Source organism: Coturnix japonica, chromosome 20 (genome assembly GCF_054131305.1).
Source record: "Coturnix japonica strain WE chromosome 20, WE-NBRP24, whole genome shotgun sequence".
In the NCBI taxonomy this organism is placed as follows: Eukaryota; Metazoa; Chordata; class Aves; order Galliformes; family Phasianidae; genus Coturnix; species Coturnix japonica.
This window is the reverse complement of record NC_140682.1, coordinates 7,411,945-7,438,698: the sequence shown is the minus strand read 5'-3', so window position 1 is coordinate 7,438,698 and position 26,754 is coordinate 7,411,945. Positions and strand designations below refer to the sequence as shown.

General features: G+C 45.4%; 1 protein-coding gene and 1 long non-coding RNA gene across 2 annotated transcripts in view; both read right to left on the bottom strand.

Moving 5' to 3' along the window:
- The window catches only part of LOC146757493 (uncharacterized), a gene marked incomplete at its 5' end in the record, with an annotated part of 360,734 nt that overhangs the window by 60,854 nt on the left and 273,126 nt on the right, over positions 1-26,754 (bottom strand). The gene's annotated exons all lie outside the window — the stretch shown is intronic.
- LOC146757506 (uncharacterized) lies at positions 23,347-24,903 on the bottom strand. The gene is made up of 4 exons (XR_014936128.1): positions 24,821-24,903; positions 24,245-24,523; positions 23,861-23,931; positions 23,347-23,413 (listed from the first exon to the last, which is right to left on the bottom strand). It is a non-coding gene; the product is annotated as an uncharacterized LOC146757506 (long non-coding RNA).

Here is a 26,754-nt window from a genome sequence, read left to right as displayed (position 1 = left end):
CTATAGGCAGGGACACCTCCCTCCACATTAACTCTTCTCCTCAGGGTCAAGGCTTTTCTCAAATCATTCTCCTCTAAGCCTGTGCCTGTGCTTGGCATTGCCCTGACCCAGGTGCAGGGCCTTGTACTTGGCCACACTCAAGTTCATGAGGCTGCCAAGGGCCCACCTCTCCAGCCTGTCCAAGTCCCTCTGGGTAGCATCCCTTCCCTCTAGCACATCAACAGCACCGCTCAGCTTGGTGTCATCTGTAGACTTGCTGAGGGTTCATTTGATTCCACTGTCCATGTTGCCTACAAAAATGTTAAATAATGTTAAAAAATGTTAAATAATGTTAAAAAATGTTAAATAATGTTAAAAAATGTTAAATAATAATAATAATGTTAAATGTTAAATAAATAATAATGTTAAATGTTAAAAAATGTTAAATAATGTTAAAAAATGTTAAATAACACTGGTCCCAACACCACCCTCCACCTGGACACTGAGCTATTGACTGCAACTCTCTGAGTGTGACCATCCAGACAGTTCCTTATCCTGCAACTGGTCCATCCATCAAAACCATTTTTCTCCAGTTTGGTGACCAGGATGTCATGCAGGACGGGATCAAATGCTCTGCACAAGTCCAAGTAGATGATGTCAGTTGCTCTCCCATTATCCACTGATGTTGTTACTCCATCATGAAAGGCCACCAAGTTTGTCAGGCATGTCTTGACCTTGAGGAAGCCATATTGGTTACCACCATCACCTCATCTTTATTTTCCAAACTATGCCAAGGAGAACTAGACAGAACTCTACAATGTCGTGTCACTACAAACCTGTCTGAATCATTGGCTTCTCTGCATGCTCATCACTAGTCTCTCCTTAGCTTGTGTGCCCACAATGTATGGGGAATGTCAGCCACAAATCTTACCTAGGGGACATCTTTGCTTCAAAATCCCTTGAACATCACACAATCCCTTTTAACTCTCCAGGTCTGCACTTCTTTATGTCAGAATCAGACCATATTTCTGTGCTGCTATTTCCCTTTCCTTCTGAAGGGCCTGGATACAACTTGGATTAACCTCAGGAGCAGAGTTCCTGCATAAAACAGCCTGTACTGAAACAGCAACCCAGCCTGTTTGCAGACTGAGAGAGAAAATGAGAGTTCACCACCTCTGAATAATGAGACTTCTCTTATTTCCCTGGGAAGTAATGCCCACTTTTTTACTTTGACGGAGCTCCTTCCCATCCTAGAAGGGAAAATATCAAGTCAAATCTACATTAGTCCTTCCTTCTCTGCAATGGGCAAAGGCAGCCTTCAGATCTATGCTTAATTCACCCAATTCCCTAGAATTAATGGAACTGTACTTACTGGAACATATGCTGAAACTTAAGCACAGTGCAGTGTTTTCAACATGTAGGAATGGCTATAGAACATGCATAAATTCTGGCTGACATATGACAGCTTAAAGCACTGCAGAGGACTGTTAACAAGCCAGTTTGGACATCACCTTGAATAAATGACGTTATCCCCAAGTAAGGGAAGGAACAGCTGAGCACCGGGGAGGTACATAAAGGGCCAGAGCAAATTCTCACACTGTCAGGCGCAAAGAAAACTGAGATTTCACCCTAAAACCCAGTTCACAACAAGGCTACAAAATCCTGGCTGAGAATTTCTGAATGCTCACCAGTTGTTTCCAGCTCGAAGGTCATCTTCTGGCCAGCAGCCTCGCAGATGTATTCTCCAGCATCTTTCCTCCCCAGCTGCTCCACAACCAGACGCCGTGTTTTGCCCACAGATTCCAGTTTGAACTTTCTGGAGGAGGCAAGCAGTCTTCCATCCTTGTACCATTTTACTTCGCTTGGATCCTGTGCTACTTCACAGCTGAGGGAGGCACTTGCTGCCAGGGCAGCACTCACCTCTTTCTGCACCTGCTCCTGGTTTATAAACACAGGTTTTGGCTCTGAGGGAAGAAAAGAAAAAGTATTGACTGAGGGACTGAAATGAAACCATCTTGCAGGTCTGTATGTACAGGTTGGAACAGGTTTAGGTTACCACTTGTGCCCAAACTAATAGCCTTCACTAGAGAATATCAGCTCTTCTGTTGAAACAAAGTGTCTAATCTAGGCAAGAAAGAACCTAGGAACTGAAGGAACCAAGAGGGTCCTTGAACACCAGTCCCATGGTTGCAAGTCACTATGCAAACATATTGAACCCAAAAGAACATCTGTCCTGCAGGTAACCAAAATCTGAGTTCCTTTTACTTAAGACCCACTGTGAAACATCAAAACACATAAACATGCAATAGTCAAACCACTGGCTGCCTTTTCATGACCCAGAACAGTACTCCTGGCTTCCTGAACAGACTCCTCATGGCCTCTACCATTGCCACAACTGTGACTGTCAAAGGCACAAAGGAAATATGCTCACCAACGCAGTCCTTTGTTCTTTGTGTGTGATTTGCAGATATCTATCTTACTTTGAGCTCTGGCAATAGTCAGCTCTACCAGGTCTCTTACTGTGAGTAGCAGACTCACCTATCCAGATGCAGCCTCCAACATAAAGGCATAGTAAAAAGGCAGTGTACAACTAGGAGAAGTTCCTGCTTCTCCTGCCATGAAAGGCTGCACGTAGAACATGCACTCCAGCCTCACTGCACATACTTCTCTTAGTCAAATGTTTCAGTGAACAAGAATTACAGTTTGGGATCTCAGGCACAGGAGAGATTTGAATAATATCTTGAATATTGCTTCCATTGTACATATATCAGTAATTATTATTCTACAGACAGACTGAAACAGGTCTTTGTGCCATACTAAAACCAAATACTTTCTAAAAAGCCACTCACTCAAGCATAGGGAAAAAACCTCAGCAGAGACTACTGCAACTGGATCACTGTATAATAGAAACTAGATTTTACTTTACTGTTCTCTGCTGTATTTCATACAACACCTGTCTTACCTGTGACATCAATCTTGAAGGTGAGTTTCTGGCCAGCAGCCTCGCAGCTGTACTCCCCTGCATCTTTCTTCTCCACCTGGCTCACCACCAGCCAACGCTGTTTGCCCTCTGACTCAGCCTTGAACTTCCTGCTCGAGGTGATCAGTTTCCCCTCCTTGTACCACTTCATCTCCGTCTTCTCCTGGGCCACCTCGCAGCTCAGCGTGGCATTTTCTGTTGGTGCAGCCTTCACCTCCTTCTGCACCTTCTGCTTGTTGATAAAGGCATCCTCTGCTTCTGGAACTGGAAAACATTGGGTAAAATATACATTAGATATGAACAACTTGTGACTGGAAGACATTAAAAGTTGCTTCTATGTTGTATTGGACCATTTCCTGGAGCAACACTGCTTCACAGTGTTTATCACACATTATAATGCATCCTCAGCACAGTCCCTATGGTCATCCCATCCCTCTGGGTAGTCTTTACTATCAGCTGGGACTCCTAATTTTCAGATTCCTTCGAATGAAGACAATGACAGATCTTCTTCTGTCTGTCTTTTTGATATTGCTCCACTCTACACTGGATATCAGCCAAGTACAGCTCAATTATGAAGACCTCAAAATCAGGAAACCATAGAAATTTAAGAGCAGAAAACCATCTTTTGACTCTACCCTATGGCAATGATATAGCCCTTAATATGGTGAATACTTGGCCTACATTAGATTTTGTAGCTCGGTTTTATGCACAAAGCATGGTTTTCTACTCTCAGCAACCCCTGATTCTTCAGAGAACTGGCTGAGGTCATCTCCTCTTAATACCTAACACATATAGAAGAAAGTGTTTAAAGCCCACCTTACCCTTTGTGTCAACAAATGGAGTTAGCATCAAAAAGATAGCAAGTGTAATTAGTTAGGCATACACACTTCAGTTAAGGTGATTCAATTAATCACCTTGCTAAGTGGGATCGCTTGATATGTTGAATCTTTTATTGATTACTTTAATGACTGCTTTATCTGGTTCTCCTTTTACCAACAACTGCTTGCTGAGAGCGTTCATGCTAGTTCCTATTTGAGGCGTGGGAGAACAGATAAACCCTAAATAAATGGGCTTCCATTTCTATTCCATGGTTTGCCCTACAAAAGGCTGTACAAGTGCAGAATATTTATGATGCACTTACATCACGGACTTCTCTAGTGCTAGCCAGCTTGTAACAGCAGAGCAATTTTGAATAAGCTTCCTATGCTTGTTTGGGTCCCAGGAAAGATCCCAGGGTCCTGATGTTGATACCAAGACAGAGGCTCCAAGCATGAATGCAGGACTAGCAGGTGTGAGGGGGATTGATATTGCCGTTTATTTGCAGTGGAGACATGGAAGACCACTCATTCAGATCATTCATGCAAGCATCTTCAGGCATACCCAGCTCAGGTGACCGGGAAGGCTCCTGCTCCCCAGCAGTCATGGCAAACCCTTCCATGACCTGTCCCCCATCTCCTTCCTCCCCGCTGTCACTCTGTGAAGCCTTCTGCTGCCATCCCTTTCCCTTCCTTCATGGCTTTCTCCTCTGCATGCTGTCTGAATTCTGAGTGGCAGCAGCTGCCCAGGAGGGTAAGTTCAGCTCAAGTTGCTGTGCTGCTGACCGTTGCAGTACGTGCAATCCCAGGATTCACACCACAGCTCTACCACCAGCACTGCAGTCCACTGAAGGCGAGGGAGCAGGGCAGCAAGCCAATGCAAGAATGCAGTTGATACACTCTACATTTGATCTCCCTGCTTGTATTGACTGCAGAAGCATCATTCTCTCCGCCCATCTTCAACAGCCCCTGTTCTGACTGATGATTTTCAGGGGAGGTTCAAGTTGGATGTTAAGAAAAACTTCTTCTGAAGAGGAATGGTGATGTGGTGGCACAGCTTTGCAGGGAGCTGGTGGGGTCACCATCCCTGGGAGTGTTCAATAACCATGGAGATGTGGCACTGAGGGACGTGGGCAGTGTGCATGGTGGGATGGGGTGAGGCAGAATGTGGGGATCTTTGTGGTCTTTTCCAACCGCAATGATTTGATGAAGATCAGAAGGGTTGCTTATTAGCAAGACAACAAACATGGCCTAGACCAACCAGGTGATACAAAACTTCTCACAAATGCAATGGAGCTTTGGCCCACTTCAAATAAGGATTTCAGCATGCACCACAAATACTGAGATAATGAGATGGCAGAATCAGCCCTCTTTTTACTCTAGTTTTCTATAGGTTTCCAGGGTGTGCAGCACTTGTTTCTTTTAAGCAAGAAGGTCTAATCTGCATCCCGTAATGCTCAACACTCAGCACCTAACATTCAACATGTCCTTAAAATGGGATTGTTCTGTGCTACCAGTGGAACCCTGGGGTAGAGGAACCCTGAAAAGCTTTCTGAGTGCAATGGTAAGAGGACAAATTAAGACTCAGGAAGCCATTGCACTCTGGGAGAAGCTAGTAAGATGAGGATTTCTGTAGTGAAAGAGCCAACCACTCCAAGAGTACTCATAATCCCTCCTGACTTTCACACCACATCATTTTGCAGTGAGGGCTGGACTTGCACATCATGTTACAGTGGTACACATGAGAAATACAGCAACAGTAGCTAGGCAAGCACTCTCCACGTATGGCAGAGGAGGAGGTATTACATTACCCTGTGCAGCCATGAGCTCATCCGGTCTGAAAGAGAACAGAAAACCTTTGGTTTCTGAGGCAAACAGCTAATAATAGCCCTCAGCTAGCAAAATTCAAGTGTAAAAGCACTACATTTCTGGGTTTTCTCCCTACACCTCTGCAATAAGACGTGGGCTGGCTTTGGCTGCTGAGGATTAACTTGGTTGATTCCAGCTGTTGCCATAGTCTTTCTGTCATTGTTCATATTTCATTTTCTCTGACAGATACCTCCCAAATCTACCCTTTCTGTAATCCACTCTTTGCTGAAACTGCCAGTTTCCTGAGCCAAAAGCATGAGCTACACAACTCACGGAACAGATCCAAAGGCCCCAGAATCACATCCACGTGGTGTGGGAACAGTAATAGCTGATAGTTTAGAGTCTACACCGCAGGCAGCAGCAAAACTGTCTACTACAGGAGCAGAGATATATTGCACACCAGGGACTGAAGGAGCAGAATGCCCCAAGATGGAGAGAGCAAAGACTGCAACCTTTACAAGGGAACAGAACGCAAGCTATGCCCTGCAAGGACACCAGGTCTGTGTGAGCAGAAAGGCAGTAGACTCCCAGTACAGTTGCTCCTCCACATAGCTGACCAAATGCCAAACCTTGACCAGGATTAAGCTCCAATGTGTTCACTGTCATAAGAAAGAAGAGGAGAAAACAGATTCCCTGTCCTGATCAGCTCAGAATACAAGACAAGAACTGTAAAGTTAACAGAGAACAAGCTGACTTACGAGCAAAAACCAGTAGAGTGCAGCTACAAATAAAACAGAAGACAAACCCTCGTCATCAGCCAGCTCACTAATGGTCACTCAGAATGCAGCTGATGTGCTCAAGGCTATGTGGAGTCTAAGTTAAAATTTACCGGATCTTGTGCAAAATATACTGACACCAGAGCAATCTCTACTGCAGCTGGAGTGAGAGATCTGCCTCCATGCTAAACTCTCAGACTAATGAGAAACGTACAATTAGAAAGGTATCAATGGATTCATAACTGGTCATTACATTTACAGAACATGGAACGAATGGTCGTCAACATGGGATTCAACAAACCAAAGGCAAGTGCAGTGCCTCTGACTAAAAGTTCTTAGGACACCAACAACCAAACCTCAGTGCAGCCACAGTAGAGATCTGTAACTACTACGGTTGAAATATCAACTGGTAGAGCAGTGTTGCACATTGTACAAATCACAGTTGGACATCCATGGACAGCTCATTATAAAAGTAGTCGTAGGGGAAGAGCTGGATGAAACACTGTTAAAAACAAATAATCATTTTAGCTGCACGTTTGTAAGCATTTCTTTTCATCCTCCCCAAAACAGTTTCATGGCAGAATCAAGAGGACACATTCACACAGACGTTTCCACAGCCAGACTATGGAATAATCAAAGAATATCAACCAAAATGTGTTTCCTACCAGTTACATGAATCCTGAAGGTGAGTTTCTGGCCAGCAGCCTCGCAGCTGTACTCCCCTGCATCTTTCTTCTCCACCTGGCTCACCACCAGCCGACGCTGTTTGCCCTCTGACTCAGCCTTGAACTTCTTGCTCGAGGTGATCAGTTTCCCCTCCTTGTACCACTTCACCTCCGTCTTCTCCTGGGCCACCTCGCAGCTCAGCGTGGCATTTTGAGTCAGTACAGCCTTCACCTCTTTTTGTACCTTGTCCTTGTTTGTAAACACGTCTTCTTTCTCTGCAGGGACATCACAACAGTCACACCGTTTTGCTGTAGTCTGCTGCAGAGCTAACTCCAGTTCCCCATTTTCACTATACTTGCCCTTCACAGGGACCATCATGATGCCTCATTAAGACAGGAAAATACTTTCCCCTCTATTTTGCCTTGGGAAATGATAGGCATATCATTTCATATCATTTCATATCATATCATATCATATCAGAAAGCTAAACATTTTGCAGTCTGATAGCAGATTTGGACATGAGATTTAGAACACCTGCATGCACTGCTGAACCTCCTCCCTTCTCTTTTTTTCTTCTCATGTCTCTCTACATTTCCAGTAAATCAGAAGGGAACGGTCCTCTAGAACAGGTTGCCCAAGGAGACAGTGGATGCTCCATCCCTGCAGGCATTCAAGGCCAGGCTGGATGTGGTTCTGGGCAGCCTGGGCTGCTGCTTGGCAACCCTGCACATAGTAAGAAGGGGGTTGGAACTGGATGAGCACTGTGGGCCTTTGCAACCCAGGCCATTTATGAGTCTGATTAGTGGCATTTTCCACCTAATTGTGTCATTCAAATTTTGTAACCAGATCTCTTCAAACACCTCCCCTTTTCTCACTCCTTGCATGCCTGGTGTGCTCTTGCACTGTAACCCTGCAGACACCAGATGACTACAAGAGCTGCACAAGTTATCCTCCTTGCCTATTGTTTGTTGCAGTAATTCATTCCTGGATGGAAAAGCACGTGTAGAAAAGTGTAGCTATGACACTACATGACAAAGAAAGTCCTATAGCCAAAATGTTTTGCACCAGAGAGGCTGTAAGTTGATCCTCCAAATGCAAGACACACAAAATTAAGCATTCCTTTATCTCCAGGATTTCAAGCATTTTCTCACCTCTGACTTTCACTTGGAATGTTGTTTTGTCATCTTCTGTTTCACAGCTGTAGCTCCCTTGGTCATTCAGGGTCACATTTTTGACCATGAGCTTGCGGTGTGTCCCCTGGGAGATGATGGTTGTCCTCTGGTCCTGCTTCACCTCTGTTTGATCTTTCTTCCATACGACAGCTCCGCTTGCAGCTGACACCTCACACACCAGCTCCAGGTCTTCAGAAGGACTGACTGATATTTCTGGAGTCGTTTTGGGCTTCTTGACAGAATTAATGGCTTCATCTGAAGAAAAAAAGAGAAAGTGGTTTACATCCTGACTCAGGCTTATTCAGCACAGCATTAAGATACAGTTAGAGCTGATTGTAATGTCTCTGCTCATTACATTTGGGTGATCGAGTTTCACCTCTGGAGGTACTCACATACAAATGTGTGCTTGATTCTCCTGTGTAAGGAAAGAGTAAGTTCTATGCAGACAGTTCTTATTTCTTTTAATCAATTCTGTATTCTGCACATGTTCTTCTGAAGCTAAAATGAAGGCAGCTAAGTAACGTGTTTGCAATACATGAACAAACCTATTCAACACCTTGTCTCTAAGCTAACAAGCAGCGTTTGATAAGCACATCAGTATTTCATGCCCTTCATTCCATCCAGACAGAACCTGCCTGAGGAGCAAGCTGATGGCTGCCAGCTACAGGCAGACCTAGCTTAGTAATGCATTTCTTAGAGCAACAACTGTTGCTTTCATTCACTGAATATAACAAGGCCAATTGCTATGCCAGGCACATTTATGGCATCAGTGAACAAATAATTCGTTAAAAATTGTAATAGACAGGAGCCATCTATTCTTTTAAAACTAGGCGACCAAAGAACAACAGTCCCTCTAGAGTCAAGCTGTGAAGAACTAATAGCACCAACATATATCACATAGATAGATTACTTCCCTGCCCTAAGACCATCTTGTGACCATTTGGTGCTCCTAATTAAGCCCTCTTGATGGCATTTTGTCTGAGCCATGCGACATTTTGTGATAGGAGTTACTGCTAGTGTTCCCTTAACCCTACACCAAAGTAGGAGGTATCCGTTTGTCACGGGTTACTTAGATTTACCTATGCCCGTGACAGGGGAAGCCACCCCACGGCCCCCCCCCCCGGGGCCCGGAAAGGAGGGGGAAAAGGGGAGTGGGATAAAACAGTGACAATCTAAGGAGGAAAAACTTATTTTACTAAATATGATATCGAAATACAAGATAACACAATATAATATAATTAAGGCTAACAAATCGAACGAAACACAGAGAGAGAGAGAGTCTCCGAAAACCGAGAGGCCTACTGTGAACTCTAGGCGACACGGCTGGAACGCTTCCCACTCTCCGAGAAGTTCGAGAGAAGAAGGAGGGCACTCCAGCCTGGGAACGAGATTATATAGAGTCCTGGTCCCGTGACTTATTGTTACTCCCATTGTTCTCTGGGATATGTAGTCTTCTTCTGTGGACTGCACATTCAACAGAAGTATCCATACTTGACATGATGTTATGATGTGGAATACTGATGGCAAAATTACAAAATTACAAAACCATGACATTCCACCCCTTATTCTACATTATTACATCATGGTAAATATATATATATACATATATATACACGTATGTAAAATTGTGATAGCTAAATAGTAGAATTGCATGTAACATAACTAAATGTACAACTATAATAATTAAATACACTACACATGCAAACACATATATAAAAATACATAAAATTATTGACTGCACTCCCCCAGCATCAAATTCCCTTGTGGCACACATTGAACATCCCCATCCTTCTGCATTACCCACCAAGTGCACCCAGGTCCCTGGGCAAAGACAGTTCCACGGATAGGTTTGCCCTTTCCAGAAGCTGGAAGGACCCAAACAGCTTTTCCCAACATGTTCTTTACATGTATAACAGGGACCTTATCTCCTTCTGCAGTGTGTAGGGGGCTAGATTGACTAGGACCATCACGATTGACAGATCCTCTAGTATTGACCAACCAAGTGGCTTCTGCCAGATTCTTCTCCCAGTGCTTAAATGTTCCACCACCCATTGCTTTCAACATAGTTTTCAACAACCCATTATATCGTTCAATTTTACCAGAAGCTGGTGCATGGTAGGGAATATGATAAATCCACTCAATGCCATGATCTTTGGCCCAAGTATTTATAAGAGAATTTTTGAAATGTGTCCCATTATCAGATTCAATTCTTTCTGGGGTGCCATGTCGCCACAGGACTTGTTTCTCAAGACCTAATATGGTGTTTCGAGCAGTTGCATGGGGTACTGCGTATGTTTCAAGCCACCCAGTGGTTGCCTCTACCATAGTGAGTACATAACACTTACCACTGCGAGATCGTGGCAAGGTGATATAATCAACCTGCCACGCCTCCCCATATTTATACTTTTGCCATCGCCCTTCCTCCCAGAGAGGTTTCATCCTTCTGGCTTGTTTAATTATGGCACATGTTTCACAATCATGAATAATCTGCGCAATAGCGTCCATGGTTAAGTCCACCCCTCGGTCTCTGGCCCACTTATATGTTGCGTCTCTTCCTTGATGGCCTGAGGTCTCATGAGCCCATCGAGCTAGAAATAATTCGCCCTTGTTCTGCCAATCCAAGTCGATTTGAGCCACCTCAATTCTAGCAGCTTTATCTACCTGATGGTTGTTTTGTTGTTCTTCAGTAGCCTGACTACTTTGGAAGCAGCCCGAACCCCCTCATACGCGGCAAAGATCTCCTTCTCAGTTGGAGTGTAGCACTCTTCAGACCCCTTATATGATCGACTCCAGAATCCCAGGGGTCGGCCTCGGGTCTCTCCTGAGGCTCTTTGCCACAAACTCCAAGTGGGGCCTTTCTCTCCAGCAGCAGTGTAGAGGATGTTCTTTACATCCTGTCCAGTCCGTACTGGCCCCAGGGCTACAGCATGGGCTATCTCTTGTTTAATCTGTTCAAAAGCCTGCTGCTGCTCAGGGCCCCATGCAAAATCATTCTTCTTCCGCGTTACCTGATAAAGGGGGCTTACAATGAGGCTGTAGTTTGGAATGTGCATCCTCCAAAAGCCCACTGCACCCAGGAAAGATTGTGTCTCTTTCTTGCTAGTTGGTGGAGACATGGCAGTGATTTTGTCGATCACATCTGCTGGGATGTGACGACGTCCATCCTGCCACTTTATACCTAAGAACTGAATTTCCTGGGCAGGTCCTTTTACTTTGCTTCGCTTAATAGCAAAGCCAGCTTGTAGAAGAATCCGGATTATCTGCTCTCTTTTTGTGAAAACTTCTTCTGCTGTATCGCCCCACACAACAATGTCATCAATGTACTGCAGGTGTTCAGGAGCACCACCCTGTTCCAGTACAGTTTGGACCAACCCATGGCAAATGGTTGGGCTGTGTTTCCACCCCTGGGGCAAACGGTTCCAAGTATACTGAATGCCCCTCCAGGTGAAGGCAAACTGTGGCTTTCATTCTGCGGCCAAAGGAATAGAGAAGAAGGCATTGGCAATGTCAGTGGTGGCATACCATTTGGCTGCTTTTGACTCCAGCTCGTACTGGAGTTCCAACATGTCCGGCACAGCAGCGCTCAATGGGGGTGTGACCTCATTCAGGCCACGGTAGTCTACTGTCAGCCTCCATTCTCCACTGGCTTTACGCACTGGCCATATGGGACTGTTAAAAGGTGAGTGAGTTTTACTGATCACTCCCTGATTCTCCAACTGGCGAATCAAATCATGAATGGGGAGCAAGGAATCCCTGTTGGTGCGATACTGCCATCTGTGCACTGTCTTTGTAGCAATCGGTACCTGCTGCTCTTTTACTCGTAGCAGCCCCACAACAGACGGGTCCTCTGACAAGCCAGGCAAAACAGACAGCTGCTTAATGTTGTCCATATCTACAGCAGCTATCCCAAAGGCCCATCGATACCCCTTAGGATCCTTGAAATGCCCTCTTCTGAGGTAATCAATACCCAGTATACATGGAGCCCCTGGGCCAGTCACAATAGGATGTTTTTGCCAGTCTTTGCCAGTGAGGCTTATTTCAGCCTCCAGCACAGTCAATTCTTGAGAGCCCCCAGTCACTCCAGAAATATGGATTGATTCTGTCCCTTCATGACTGGAGGGCATTAGGGTGCACTGTGCACCGGTATCCACCAGCGCCTTATATTCCTGTGGTTCTGATGTGCCAGGCCATCGAATCCACACAGTCCAATAAACTCTATTATCCCTTTCCCTCCCCTGACTGAGGGCAGGGCCCCTCTATTGGTTACCTGTGATGACTGGAGCAACTCCACTGGTGGTTGGTATGTCTAGTAGTTCTTTCACCCGTGCTCGTAGTGCAGAAGTGGGCTGATCATGCCACTTCCTCATGTCTTCTCCACGGTCACGTAGGTAGTGCCACATGGAAACACGCGGTGCAATCGTACTGTTGTTCTTTGCTCGAGCTGGGAAGCGTGTGCGTTTAACAGCTGAGACTTTTGATGATGCAGGTGGGGAGTAGGACTGGACTAGTTTGATCAGATCCTTCATTAGACCTGGTGGCCCGTACGAGGATTGACCTTCATCAGTTGTTTCTGATACTATTACGGGATCATTACAATTAGTTGATGGAAACAATTTCTTTCACATTTCATCTACTCGGTTTTCTAGCCGTGAGATGGCAGAAACTGAGGCATGCAGTTGGGGGAGCTGCTGATCGGTGGTTTGAAGCATTATAATCAGCTCAACAACTCGGGGCCATCTGTCCACGAATCCTTTAGATCCTGATACCAATGACTGTGCAATTCTCTCTGGTGCTGTACTTGTGATTTTCTGCCACATGTCAGGATCGGCCCTCACTCTCTCAGGGTCAAGTTCGCTTGGATCAGGGCTGTACAACATTTTCGCCATGGCCAATTCCCTCAGGCGCTGAATACCTTTTTGGACGGTATTCCAACTATCAAATTTAGGCTTCAAAGCATCCTTATAGGGGTACCTTTCTCTCACGGCTTCTAACAGCCGCAACCAGAGAGTGGCAGCTCCATCCGAACATCTGCTAATCCCTCTGTCGATACCTGCATCTTGGGCAATGCTTCCTAGTTGGCGAGCTTCATTACCATCTAGAGACAAGCTGTTGGCCCCGTTGTCCCAGCAGCGAAGCAACCAAGCAAGGATGCCTTCATCTTGACGCCGTGTGAACTCCTTTCTTGAGCCTTGGATTTCAGTCAGCTTCAGAGGTCGACAATAGGTGATTTCCTCCTCATCATCAGTCTCTTCTTCATGCCTCTTGGTTTTTGCCTTTGCTTTTTTCGGTACTGCTCCATGCCCGGCACCTGGGTCTTCTGCTGCCCCCCCCTGTGCTTCTCCTTCTTTTCGTTCTAGACGCGTGGACACCCGTTTCCATTTCTTGCCTTCCACAGGGGCAACTGATATTGCTACTGATGCCTCCTGTGACTGATCAGAATTAACTTGGGCTTGAATCTCAGATCGGAAACTCTCTCTCTCCAGAATAGTATGATACAAAGCACAGTATGCATAAGCCAAACCCTACATAAGGTTTACCTCCTTAGATCTCTGACCCAAATACTCAATTTCTTAGGGTCCCTTAGGTGTTCAAGAGTGAAATCCCATGACACTGCGGGTCCCCATGCTTCTAATACTTTTCCTAAACCTTTCCATATTCCCTGCCAGTCATCATTCTCTGGTTCTGGAGGAGACTTCCGCATAGAACGAATGCATAGGAATATATATGCATGCATTGATAGTGATAACATGAATGAAAGTATGAACCCTATCTCAGTTATTGAAAAGCGTGTGGAAATCTGAGAGTACAACCTAAATAAAAAGGGTTTTTTTAGCCTGTATAATGAATTAAACATGGTGGTGTTTGTAAAATTGCCTGTTCCATCTGGGATGCAAGTATTTGTAAAATTGCCTGTTCCATCTGGGATGCAAGTGTTTGTAAGATTCACAATTCCATCTGGGGTGTAGATGCCAAAATTCTGACCATACCACATCTCGTAAAAGTACCAGGCAGGTGTCTCCATCAGTATCCACCTTATTAGGCTATATACCTGCACAATTCCACAACACCAAATTATGGTGTTAATAGTTGACCAATACTTTAAGAAGATCATAATTGCTTTCAATCTCTTAAACAGAGCAACTGGGATGAAGAGTGGATTCATAGCTGGCAGGCTCTGTAAAAGTCAGAGCTAGCTAGCTTTGCTCTAAGGGAGAAAGAAATCCCTTTGTTTTCTACACAAAAGTTAGATAGCAATGCTGAGAATGTGCAGCAGCCCTTAATGTTGACAATTTGTCTGGTATTTCAAGGTCACGTTCTCCGTGAGCAGCTACGGAAAGATAGCACTCCCAACACTCCCGTAACGAAGCTCTTTAAGAGCAAAGAGTCGTTCTAAAAGCTAAAAAGCTCTCTGCCCGCATCTTCCACCAAAAATCTGTCACGGGTTACTTAGGTTTACCTATGCCCGTGACAGGGGAAGCCACCCCACGGCCCCCCCCCCGGGGCCCGGAAAGAAGGGGGAAAAGGGGAGTGGGATAAAACAGCGACAATCTAAGGAAGAAAAACTTATTTTAATAAATATGATATCGAAATACAAGATAACACAATATAATATAATTAAGGCTAACAAATTGAACGAAACAGAGAGAGAGAGAGTCTCCGAAAACCGAGAGGCCTACTGTGAACTCTAGGCGACACGGCTGGAACGCTTCCCACTCTCCGAGAAGTTCGAGAGAAGAAGGAGGGCACTCCAGCCTGGGAACGAGATTATATAGAGTCCTGGTCCCGTGACTTATTGTTACTCCTGTTGTTCTCTGGGATATGTAGTCTTCTGTGGACTGCACATTCAACAGAAGTATCCATACTTTACATGATGTTATGATGTGGAATACTGATAGCAAAATTACAAAATTATAAAATTACAAAACCATGACATATAGTCACATCATCAGCTATTTCAGCTTTCAACTTGATGATCTTCCAAGCCAAAACCTGAGCAGATGGGCATGCGCCAGAGCACATCAGTTCTGCTCATTATCCACTGAATGATGCATGATATGTCAAACAAATAAGAAGTAGATACAGACACCCCATAAAATTCAAAAGATGGTCCTAGCAGCAAGCTTTATTTTCTCTGCCCACTTCCCCCTCATAGAATCTATTCTTTCTCCAACTAATTAACTCATGAAACAAATGAAATTAGAAAAGTTTCCTTATTTCAACAGGTATGCAGAGAATGTTCCATTGCTGAATGGCTTTTGAGTGAATTTCCCACCTTGCCCAACTCTTACTTGATCCCTTCCTGATGCTGCCCTCACTTCCTCCTGCATGAAAGGTGTCATCTGTTGTGCCACTTCACCAGTATCCTTACGCATCTCTGCCACTATAAACTGATATTTACACTACAACAAAACAGAACAAGGAATTCTGTTTTTCTTCTGACCTACAAAGGAATCTTATCCAGATAAGAAAACACCTTACCTTCAAGATAGATGAAACAAGCTTCTGCTGTCCTTATCTATTGATTTGAGTACTTCTTCCCTAGAATCCCGTCATTTACCTGAAATAAAAGAAAAATACTCAAATATCTGTGTACAGAAAACTCGATTTTTTTGGTAAACAACACTCCGAAATCCTTTGACGGAGTTCCTGAGCAGCAGAGTGATTAAACCAACAACTGCTTTACCCTTTCTCTTCTTGTAAACAAGTGACAGAACAGTAGAGACCACGCTGCAAAAATGCCTCAAGAACTCAGAAACACAGAGGGGGAAAGTAATTGACTGCATTCACACCCTTCCTGTCACAGAAAAACCAAGTCATCAGCTTTGCAGACATCCCGTTCAGACAACCAGCAGTGTTAACTCAGACTTGGAGAGTTACTGATCATAGGAAATAATTCCTCTCGATGGATTTCATATGGATTCATTTGCTTCCTCAAGGTCGTCCTGACATTCGGCAATTTCCTTCAGCAGCATTTCAATCCTTTTCACTTCTGCATCCTTCTGCTGTAGAAATATCACATTCCAAACAGGATGAACCAGATCATTTTAGAAACGATTACAAGCCAAGTTGCAATAAGCGTCCTTTCATTACCGCACCTCTTTCAGATTATCCAGAGAGGCTTCTTGCTCCATCAGAGCTTCTTCTTTTCCATGGAGCTGCAAAAATCAAGGGGAAAATGTTGAAATAGCTCCAAAACCTGTTCAATTTTCACTTAATGCCAATTTGGCACTATAAAAAAAAAAAAAAAAAAAAGGTTGTTGACTGCTATACCTTTGAAGTAGTATCACTCCATAAAATGATGTACTGTTTTCCTCTGAAATCTCTCTCTGAAATCAGTTAATTCAAACACGGTTGGAGTTTTAGTAGCTGAAGCTGGATCCAGGTTTGGAAACAGCTGTGACTCCTTTCTCTCCCTGAGAAATGTAAGACCTGTGTCTCCCTTCCAGTGTTTGAAAAGACCTGAGGTGCAGTGAGAGGAGCCAGAGAGTGTTTCTTCTGCTGCATTTTATTCCTCACAGAGTGAAAATAGTCACGTCTCAGAGGTGTGAGAATAATCCTATGAATTTTGTGACCAAAGCTTTTGTAAAGGCTTCTTTTTTACTCAGTGATGTTCCAAACACAGAGAAGTCTAAGTCTGTTACGCCCTTCAGACTTACAAGCCCAGCAAGCATATAAAAAACTTCTGCATAAGTGTTAAGAGCTTTATGCGTCAGCAAGCAAGCTTCCCATTCCTATTTGTGTACAGGTGCCTTATTACAGTATTGACAGCTTTTCAGCCTAGAGGTCTGGCGTAGGTTTTGTGTTTCCAGAGAAAATAGTGTGTTGGTAATTTTATTAAGAGAGCCACAAGACAGATTTGGGAAGGGAGACGCATGATCCTCTCCCAAAAGGAAGGAGGCAGCAGTATTGCTGCCCATCAGTCCAAACGGTATCAGCATCTGTTGGTTCCAAATGTCCTTTCCCCACAAAAAAGGCAACACAAAAATCAACTTGGTCTCTCCTTACCATCACCCTCTTCAGGTACGTATCCAGGCTTATTCTTATAACAGAAGAACATCGAAGGCGCATTGAGAAAGCCAGCACGAGCTCTCTGCTCTGGGATAGGTGCTGGTTCATCAGCAATTATAGCACCATCAGATGGAGGATTGTCTGATGGCACAGTCGTCATCTCAGCTTTGGACAGAAATTGAGCCAAACGTGAAGACTGAATTACTTCAGAACAGCAACACTAACCCCACAGTGCCCTTATTTCTGAGCTGAGCTGTCTGCAGCAATGTGTACTACTGAATCACTGAGTAACTGTGAGGGTTTGACATCCCAGAAAACATTAACCAGCAACTGAAGAGGACTGGTTTCAAATTATTTGGGGGAAGTCTGTGCTTCTTGCCAACTAACCTCAGTCTATTACCATGGTAGCTGTTACTGAAACTTTTACTGTTCAAGAAGTCATCCTTTAGTTGCATGCTCCTGAGACAACCAGAACACTGCTCTCAGTCTCTGAAATGTAACAGACAAGTGCATAACAAATATTATAGGTATTAGATATTTGAAACGCATGTAATTACGCACCTGAACAACAGATACTAGCACACTAGGTTGACATTGTGCGTTAGGATTCTGACAGGATCAACAGTTTTCATCACTTGCTTCATTTTGGACTAGGCATACAGAACAGCTAAAGAAAAAGACATTTTCGAGTAATTCTGAGCGGTCTTTGGAGCATCTACTTGCTCAAGTTTAAAGGAGAATCGCTGAAGAGAAGCTCTGGTATTAGTTTTGCTTGGATTCCGGCAGGCAGTGCATTAGGAGGCAGCATGATTGTTTCTCACCAAACAGATTATACAGTCCCATTGACCTTCCTGCCTTTTTAGCAAAGACAGATCCACATTTCTCTTGTGCAGTATTACGGCTGGCTTTGAAACTTGCAGCACATTCAGTAAGAGAGGGCCATTACTGTGTTTCCCACATAGCTGGATTTGGGCTTTGGCATGAAACAGTGCCACAGTGTAGCTGTAAGCAACACCACGGCATCTCTCCAAACAAGCTGTAGAGCAAGAATGACTTTGTCAGCTACTGACAGATCTGAGGAGCATTCATCAATGATCTTCATTAGGCAGTGCTTTCTTTGAAGACAGGGTTTGTGCACTTCTTGTGCTTCTGCCAACACACCATCGTTCACAAACTCATCTGCCTTTCTTTGCCAAAGCTAAGCGACAGTATTTAGATTAGTGAGAATCAGCTGGAATGCAAGTAACAAAAAGCATTTGGGGTAATGCAAGCTAGGAACCAACCTCGGCAAGATTCCAGTGTGAACCACATTCTTCATAGCTTCAAATGCTAGGAAAGCATCATCAGTTTTGCCTTCAACTGCATCCAGCACTGCAAGTGCTATACGTGCCTCTTCTTCATAGGCTGCAACCTGAAAGACCTACAAGCAAAGTGAAAAACAAGTTATACCTAACGTACACACTGATACTTGGAACAGCTGGTGCATGCCAACAGCCAGGAAGGAATCGGGTAGGAGAAAGTTAACAACATCGCTCATTTTCCTCTAAGACAAGAAAATACTTCTGGAAGAAAGTCAGTGCTCAGGGAGGTCAGTGTCATCCAAGCAGATACAGTTCTACAACTAAGAGAAGTTCTCAACAAATACTGTTTCCCCCTTCACCAGATACATTCTGATACTACCAAATCTCATCGTTAGCACAACCCAAAAGAAACCCAACAACAACAACTACAAAATAAATAAACAAACACAACAAAAAGCCCAAGCAATGTAAATGTGGCTCATTTCCAGCTGGGACAGACCTGCTTTCTTCAGCTTGTCAGGTATGATGCAATGTGTTGGTTCTAGGAGAAAAGCAATGCTGATAACACACCAATGTTTATAGCTCCTGCTAAGCATGTTGTGCACAGACAAAGCTGTTCTCAGGAAAGGATCCAAGGAGCTGGGAAAGAACAGAATTAGGACAGCTGGTTTACGCTGGCCAAAGGGGTGTTCTGTACAGAATGGCATGGTGCTTAGCCATCTTCTGGGTCTAACCGCAGCCAAAAGCTTGTATATTGTCATATAACACCCTCTACTCTACTCTTAGATCAATCCATCTGCACCTGAATGTCCACATGATGGAAATGCTTGTAGAGAGGATCAGTCAGTTCAGGAACATTTTTGTTCTCCCTGATGGTTTCCAAGCTAATCAGAAGTTTCTTTGCCCAATGTATTCCTTCTGGTCACAGAACAATTCAGACTAGCACCCTGTTGAAGAAAAGAAATAGAAGCTATCTCAACAAATCCAAATCAAGTGTTACCTTGTTTGGTTCTTACTGGTTTTTCCCCATGTGCCGGACTGCGTGCTCTGCTGATTCCCATTCCTGCCTGTTCATGCAGCAGGAACCAGTGTGCAGCAGTCTGGTATTTATAAGGCAGACTCTTCTAATGCAGTCTTCAAACAAGAATTTGCCAGCAGTTACTGTTAATTGTTTATTGCCTTCACCCAGGACTTGGAAAACCAAATCTAGAAGGAATTGCATTAGAAGACCATTAGTGGTCTAATGGAATAATCCATTAGTGGATTATTCCAGCTTGCAGTGCCCACATATTTGGGAAGCTTGCTTCATCACTTCATTCCTACCTTGGCAGTGAGTAGTTACAATTGCTTTATCTTTCTTGTGTAATCATAAATGTTTTAGAGCAAACAGCTGTGTCTTGTTGTGTGCTTTCACAGTGCCAGTACGTGTGCTGGTGACCCACTTTGGAAGTCTGAAAGCAACTTTTAACTACAGCATAAGCTCTTAAAACTCAGAGGATCGAGGTGTACCAGCAATTTAATCTGGTGATATTATCCTCAGGATGATAGGAAAAAGACTGGACTAATGTGACACTGCCTGCTGTAAAACCAAGTTTCTGTAGAACTTCAAATACATTTATTAAAATCCCCTCTCCAAACCAGAAGCACATGATGTCTGTTCAGCCTTTTAATTTCACGTCTTGAAACAATCAAACCCAGCATGCCCCATAGTACCTCTGAGCATGTATTTCTGTGCTTCATGCTAATATGTTCCCAATGCAGCGTTTGCCCCCACACACCGTGTGCACACAGCCTCACCTGGCATAAACAGCTGTACACGCACAGTGCTGCTGACTTCCCAGCACAGAATGCCCTACCACAAGGTCTAGCCTGGTTCCTTCCAAGCTGCTAAGAGCAGACATAAAACACGTGTTGTTTTAGTTTTGACCCTGTTTGTATAGTTATACAACTGAACACTTAGACAGCCAATAGGTAATGTAATGTAAATGTAAACACAGGGTATACAGATGCTTCATAGAAATGATTAATATGATAGAAGGATAAAGGGAAAATGCTCACCAACATTGAAGGTCCACAGTAAAGTCAAAAAAAAAAAAAAAAATCACCAGAGGAAGAAATCCTGCCTTAGAGCTGGTCAGCCCTTACATGAGATCTGGGAGAGTTGGAGCCAAGCTCCACCCCTTCCAGTAGCACAGCTGAATTACCTTCACCTGTGCTCCTGCAGCTGACTCATTGCTTGCCTCAGGTGGTCAATCAGAAGTTCAGGCTGTGATCAGTAGTTTCCTATACACTTTGTTAAGGTCAAAATACACTTCAGAAAAGCTGGTAAAGCAATTGCTCTGCCAGTTGTCCTCCAACTTTGCTGTCACTCTAATTTGGCTGTTAAGATCTGCAAGCTCCACCACAAATTACACACCAACTTTGCTTTCTTTCAGAGCTGGTTTTTGAGCACCTGCCATGTGTTCAAGGGATGGACTTGTGCAGGGACTCTCCAGAACTGGCTGGGAACGCAGCTGTCTCAAGCAAACACAAAACAGTCCAAAACTTACCTGAGAACATCTGGCACAACTCCAAACTTGAGTTTCTCACAATGGTGATGTGTTGGTGCGTCTGGGAGGAGGTGACCCAAATTTACAAGGTGGGCATCTCTGTCCTTTTTCCCAGCTGAAATGCGTTTGAGGATCCAGACTCAGCAAATATCTTCTCGTCTTGTTTGCATTATCACTTCTGTCTTCAGATTTGTTGTGCTGATTCCCTTAGTTGTCAGAGGGAGCGGGGTGTGACCAGGACTCAGCTGGGCTGTGATCAAACTGCACGTACAGCCTCAGAAACTGCTCAGGAAATGGTTAAAAGAGCCGCTTCTTCTTCCTTGAAACTTCTGGCCTGCTGCAGCTTTGATTCTTTAGGGAAGAACAGACATAGCTGTGATTGTCAGGGTCTGTGTGGTTTGATTCTGGTTTCTGGGACATGATGAAGTGCGTGGAGTGCAGGGTGATGGCACTCTAAGGACATTTCCATTTGGGTTGGATTTCCAGGTTGCTGTGTTCAGTTAGGGGAGTCGTGGCACTGAGGTCTGTGTGCAAGGTCTTGCAGGCAGGCTCAGACTATGCTGATGGCTGCAGTTGCTGTCACTGTGTGCTTGCAGCCAGCACCCTGCTGCCCAACTCATGCCACCCACGTGTTTCCCTGGCGTGTTGAAACAAGCAGGAAATCCTGAAACTTGGGAGTTTCAAAAGCAGCGTGATTTGTCTCCTCGGGCAAAGTCCTCAGCCAGAACTGCAGTAGAGACACCCCCTGGAGCCAGCAACTTGGGTCGAAAGTACTGGATTGGAAGGGGTCAGTGCCAGGCACCCAGCTAACCTGTGGAGGTAACAATGTGCCTAGAACTAATTTGGCCCTGGACTTCCAGAGAGCCTACTTTGATTTTTTGCTGTTGCCTACTTGGAGGAATCTCACAGGCTAGAGTGCTCAAAGGTAAGGGGGCCATGAGAGCTGGGCAGCATTTAAATAGCGCTTCTTTGGAGCTCAGGATTGGTGCATCCCTAAGAGAAGGAAATAGGGAAGGGGGGTGTCCTGGAAATGGGTGATGCTGAGATGGTGAAGATGTTGAACACCTTCTTTACTTTGTTTTTCACTTCAGTGACTGCCCCTTGGGACTCCTGGGCCCTGGAGGGAAGAGAGAGAGCTTGAGAAATGGAGAGCTTCCCTCTGGGTGAGGAGGGGGTGATCTGAGAGCATCTGGTTGGGATCAGCGTGCACAATCCATAGACTCTGATGGGATGCATCCACATGTGTGGAGGGAGCTGGCAGAGGTGATTGTCAAACTCTTTATCATCTTTGACAGGTCTTGGAGAAGTGCCTGAAAGCTGGACGAGAGCCTGTGACACTGCAGTCTTCAGAAAGGGCAAGGAGGAGGATCCGGTAAACTGCAGGGCAGTCAGTCTCACCTCTCCCTGGAAAGGTGGTGGAACAGCTTGGTCTGGATGCCATCTCCAGGCAACTGGAAGGGAAGAAGTTTACCAGCAGTAGACAGCTTGGATTCACCGGGGAAATGTCATGCTCAGCCAACCCTGCAGCCTTCTGTGATGGCATCACCAGCTGGGTAGATGTGGGGAGAGCAGTGGATGTCATCTACCTTGACTTCAGCAAGGCTTTTGATACTGTCTCACATGACATCCTGGTAACAAAGCTGAGAAAGTGTGGGATAGATGAGTGGATGGTAAGCTGGGCTGAGAACTGTCTGACTGGCCAAGCTCAGAGGGTTTTGATCACCAGCACAGCGTCCAGTTATAGACCTGTGTTCCCCGGGGTTTGTTGATGTGTCTGGTCTTGTTCAGTATCTTCACTGATGACCTTGATGAGGGGATAGTGTCCATGCTCAGTAAGTACACCTATGATACAAAGCTGGGAGGATTGGCTGACACACCTGAAGTCTGTGCTGCCATTCAGCAAGACCTGGACAGACTGGAGAGCTGGGCACTAATAAACAAGAAGTGGTTTAACAAAAGCAAGTGCAGAGTCTTGAATCTGGGAAGGAATAGCAGCAATTATCAGTACAAGGGCATGCAATGTTGTGTGGGCACATGGGTGTGCAAAGGAAGAACAGTGCTGGGATGGGCTGTGGTGGGCCAAAGATGCATAGTGGACCGAAGATGGTAGATGCAACTCTGGACCAAAAGTCATGCAGCAGCTCATGGAGTGTCACTGGACAAATCAGGCCGTGTGCTCTTTGTGAATCTCTAATTGTGATGGTTTATTGATTGACTGCAATCAAACTACAAGTACTGAGTTGGGCAGCAACTGAAACACCGCGCACTGCAGCCGCTGCCATGTGATGTTTCTCCTCTCAGTCATTCAGCTGCAGCTTCTGCATCATCTCTGCAAGGCTGTTCATCGCTGCGGAGAACTGGAAAGAAACAAAGCAAGCGTAGAAGTAGGACAGAAACAATCTAGGGAGATCTCATGAAGAAACTCTGACCAGTAAACATCCAGAATGGCCCCGTGTGGCACAGCATGTTCCTTTCATTCAGGTCACTGACACTACTTCCCAGGACACACTGCCTATGCTCTGTCGTGGAAAGGCTGTTTCAAAGGTTGCAGTGCCCGACATGGCAAGCTTCTTTATCACAGCAAAACCTTCTGGCTGTTACCAACCACATCCTTCTCAAGCCAGAGGAAGGCGTCCAAGCTCCCCATGGCAGCTCTCACTGACAGTGTCATTTCCTCAAACACACAGCTGGCTGCTTTTCTATTCCATCGCTTCCCTCAGGATTTTACCATCTCTTTCATATCTGACAGATGGAGGCACTGAGACCAACAAGAGAATGTGTGTCTGTGTTCACCAAGGACTCACCTCTATATGTGCAGCTCTCTGAGAAGCCTTTTTCAATTCCCTTCTCCTTTCTTTTTGTCATTGTCTTCTTTCTATAAAGCAAGAATACCAATGAATTCATTTTGTTAACAGCAAAACTGCAGAAACATGGGTGCTGTGAAAACAAATGGCAGTCCAATGACAAAGCAAATGGGACTAGGAAGCCTCTCAGACATTTCCAGGGGGACATACAGAAGACCACTGTGAAATTAACAGAAAGAGATGCATTTAGGTATTCTGGCACCTCACTGCCTTTGGACTTTGTAGCCTTCAACTCTTATCCCCTCTACAGAGCAGGAAAAAGCAAGCCCTAAGCAAACTCAATGTGTTGCACTTCACCAGGACGGTACCGCAGCACCTTCTTACCTCTTTGCTTGGAGCTCAGTGCTGGGGCAGGCCCAGGGTGTGCTGCTGGGGCCGGCACACTGTCTCTGTTCTGGCCTCTGGCTCTTTTGGTAGCAGGCAACTGCGCTGCAGTCTGTTTCTCTTTGTCCAAACCCTTGCGTTTACACCCAGCCAGGGTCTTGGAGACAGAGCTGGGACCTGCTGTTACAGGAAGCCCTCCAGCCTGAAGATGAGCTTTCTCTGAAAGCACTTCCTGCACCACTTTCGCATAGATGTTTCCATTTGGCTCCAGGCATACATCTGTTATAATCAAGAAAGGAGAAGCAGTAAGATTTAAAGAGTGACCAAGGCTAATTTCTGTAGCAAAATGGGCCACAATACTAGGAAATCTCATCTTGCGTGTTCACAGTAGCGGATCTTAGGATCTGAGCTGAAGGGTGGGTTTGCATTTCAAATCTGGACAGGGAAGGTAATTGTAAATCCCAGGGATGAAGACCTCAAGCAACACACAGCAAAAGGAGTATGAAGAAAGAATGGACAGAAAGCCTAACTAGAAAGACATTGAATCAAACCCTGATGCCTGTTGTGCATCTGTACCTCTCCTGGGTGCCACGTCACAGGCTGCAGTCCTCCCCAGACTTTCCGCAAGGCTGCTCTTGGCTGGAAGACCACTTGTGTCAGCTTCTGGCAGAAAGGAACAAGAAATACTTGAAGAGCATCGCCAACCACCAACTTCCACTCTTCAAGTGTAGTTCCTACCACTTGCCTTTTTGCTGCTACAGCATGGTGCCATTTCTACAGTAAGCACAGATCTGCAGTGGACTTCCTTCACTCTTCCATCACACACGCACCCCTTCATGCAGCCCTATTTAGAAATACCCACATTCTGGAAAATACAGACAAAAAAGAAACAGGCAGAAAAGCGGCACTAATACTTTGTCACTGGTGGGAATCTCCACAGAAAGTGCTGTGCTAAAGGTGTGAGGTTAAGGGACCATCACTATCAAGATAAAAGTCACAGCATGGAAGATTTAGCGATGGCGTGCTGACTAGAAGGAAAAAACAACACTTACCTTGGAGCTTGTTCATTTTCCCTCCTATCATCGGATATCTTCTCATCATCTACGTAGCTCTGAGGTTGGCCAAAGCCTGTTGCCATGAGCTTTGCTAAACGCAACAGTGCTGTGGCTCAGAGAACTCCATAACCCAAGTGTCATGGGAAGAAGAAAGGGGAACTGTTACAATTAATTACGTTCACTAAATTGATAATTGTAGGCTTCTTGTCACACACTACTGCCTACAGCAAAACAGCACAGATGTTGACAACTGTGATTTCTGCATACAAGCAACCACTCGAGGCTGAGCACTCTCTCCTCCTCTCTCCACTCTCTCCTGTCTCTTTGCCATTCCTAGAAAGACCCAGAAGAGCTCAGTGTTCTCTTGCTGTTAGTTTACATCCTCCAAGCACTTCCAAAGGCACGCTGCTCTGTAGAAAAAGCTGAGCTGCCCAGAAAGTTTGAGCAGGAAGAAGGCAGTAGTGACAGTGCATGTCATCCTGGGGGATCTGAAAGCATTTGTGAAGAGAACAGGGAAAGAAGAGGGAAGAGAGCAAAACCAACAGGCACTAGCACTGCTGCCCACAGGGGGCGGGGCTTGAGGCAGGGCCTGTGCCAGAGGGGGGCGTGGCACAGTTAGGGCCAGCTCAGGGCCCAGAGCAGAGGGGGAGCAGGCAGAGGCAGGGCCTTGGGGCCCAGGATGGAGGAGGACCAGGCACAGCTGGGGCCAGCTCAGGGCCCAGAGCAGAGGGGGACCAGGCACAGCTGAGGCCACTGCAGGGCCCAGGTGAGAGGGGAACCCAGCACAGTCGGGGCTGCTTTGGGGCCCGGCACAGCCAGGGCCTATCCCCCTTTTTTGCACATATGAAATGCTCCCAGCTGTGCTGCACAGCAGAACATCTTTCAATGGAGATGAAAGCCTGTGAAATGAAAGAATCCTTTCTTATTTCTTTCACATTTGTGTTTGTTGACTGCAGTTCCAACCAGGTGGACTCGCAGTGTCTTGCAAGTGACACCTGGAAGCAGGTACAGACTGGAGACCCAGCACCCTCAATGTCCAGGTGAGTAACAGCAGCCAAGGAGGTCTTTGGGCTCTGCAGGGTCCAAGTGTGGAGCATTACACACAGGAACAGCTGAGTATAAAGACAGTGGCAGAGCTGCAGAGCTTGCCATAGTAGGGAGGCACAGTGGCTCAGCTCATTTCCCACAGTAACACAGGAAATAAGAGCCATGAGGGAAATGCAGATGCCTTCTGCCCCCATCAGAGGGGAGGAATGAGCTGCACTTCCACAGAGACATTCCTCTCACAGCCACTCACACCTCAGGTGTGGAGGGACGAGCTGGGGCTGCTGGTGGCAGCTGTGGAACACTGCCATCTGTGGTGCTCCATCCTGCCCTGGAGGGGCATGTAGAGCTGAGGACCTTTGTCACTGCACAAATGACTGCAAGCAGAGATGTAGCAGAGGGAACATAAAG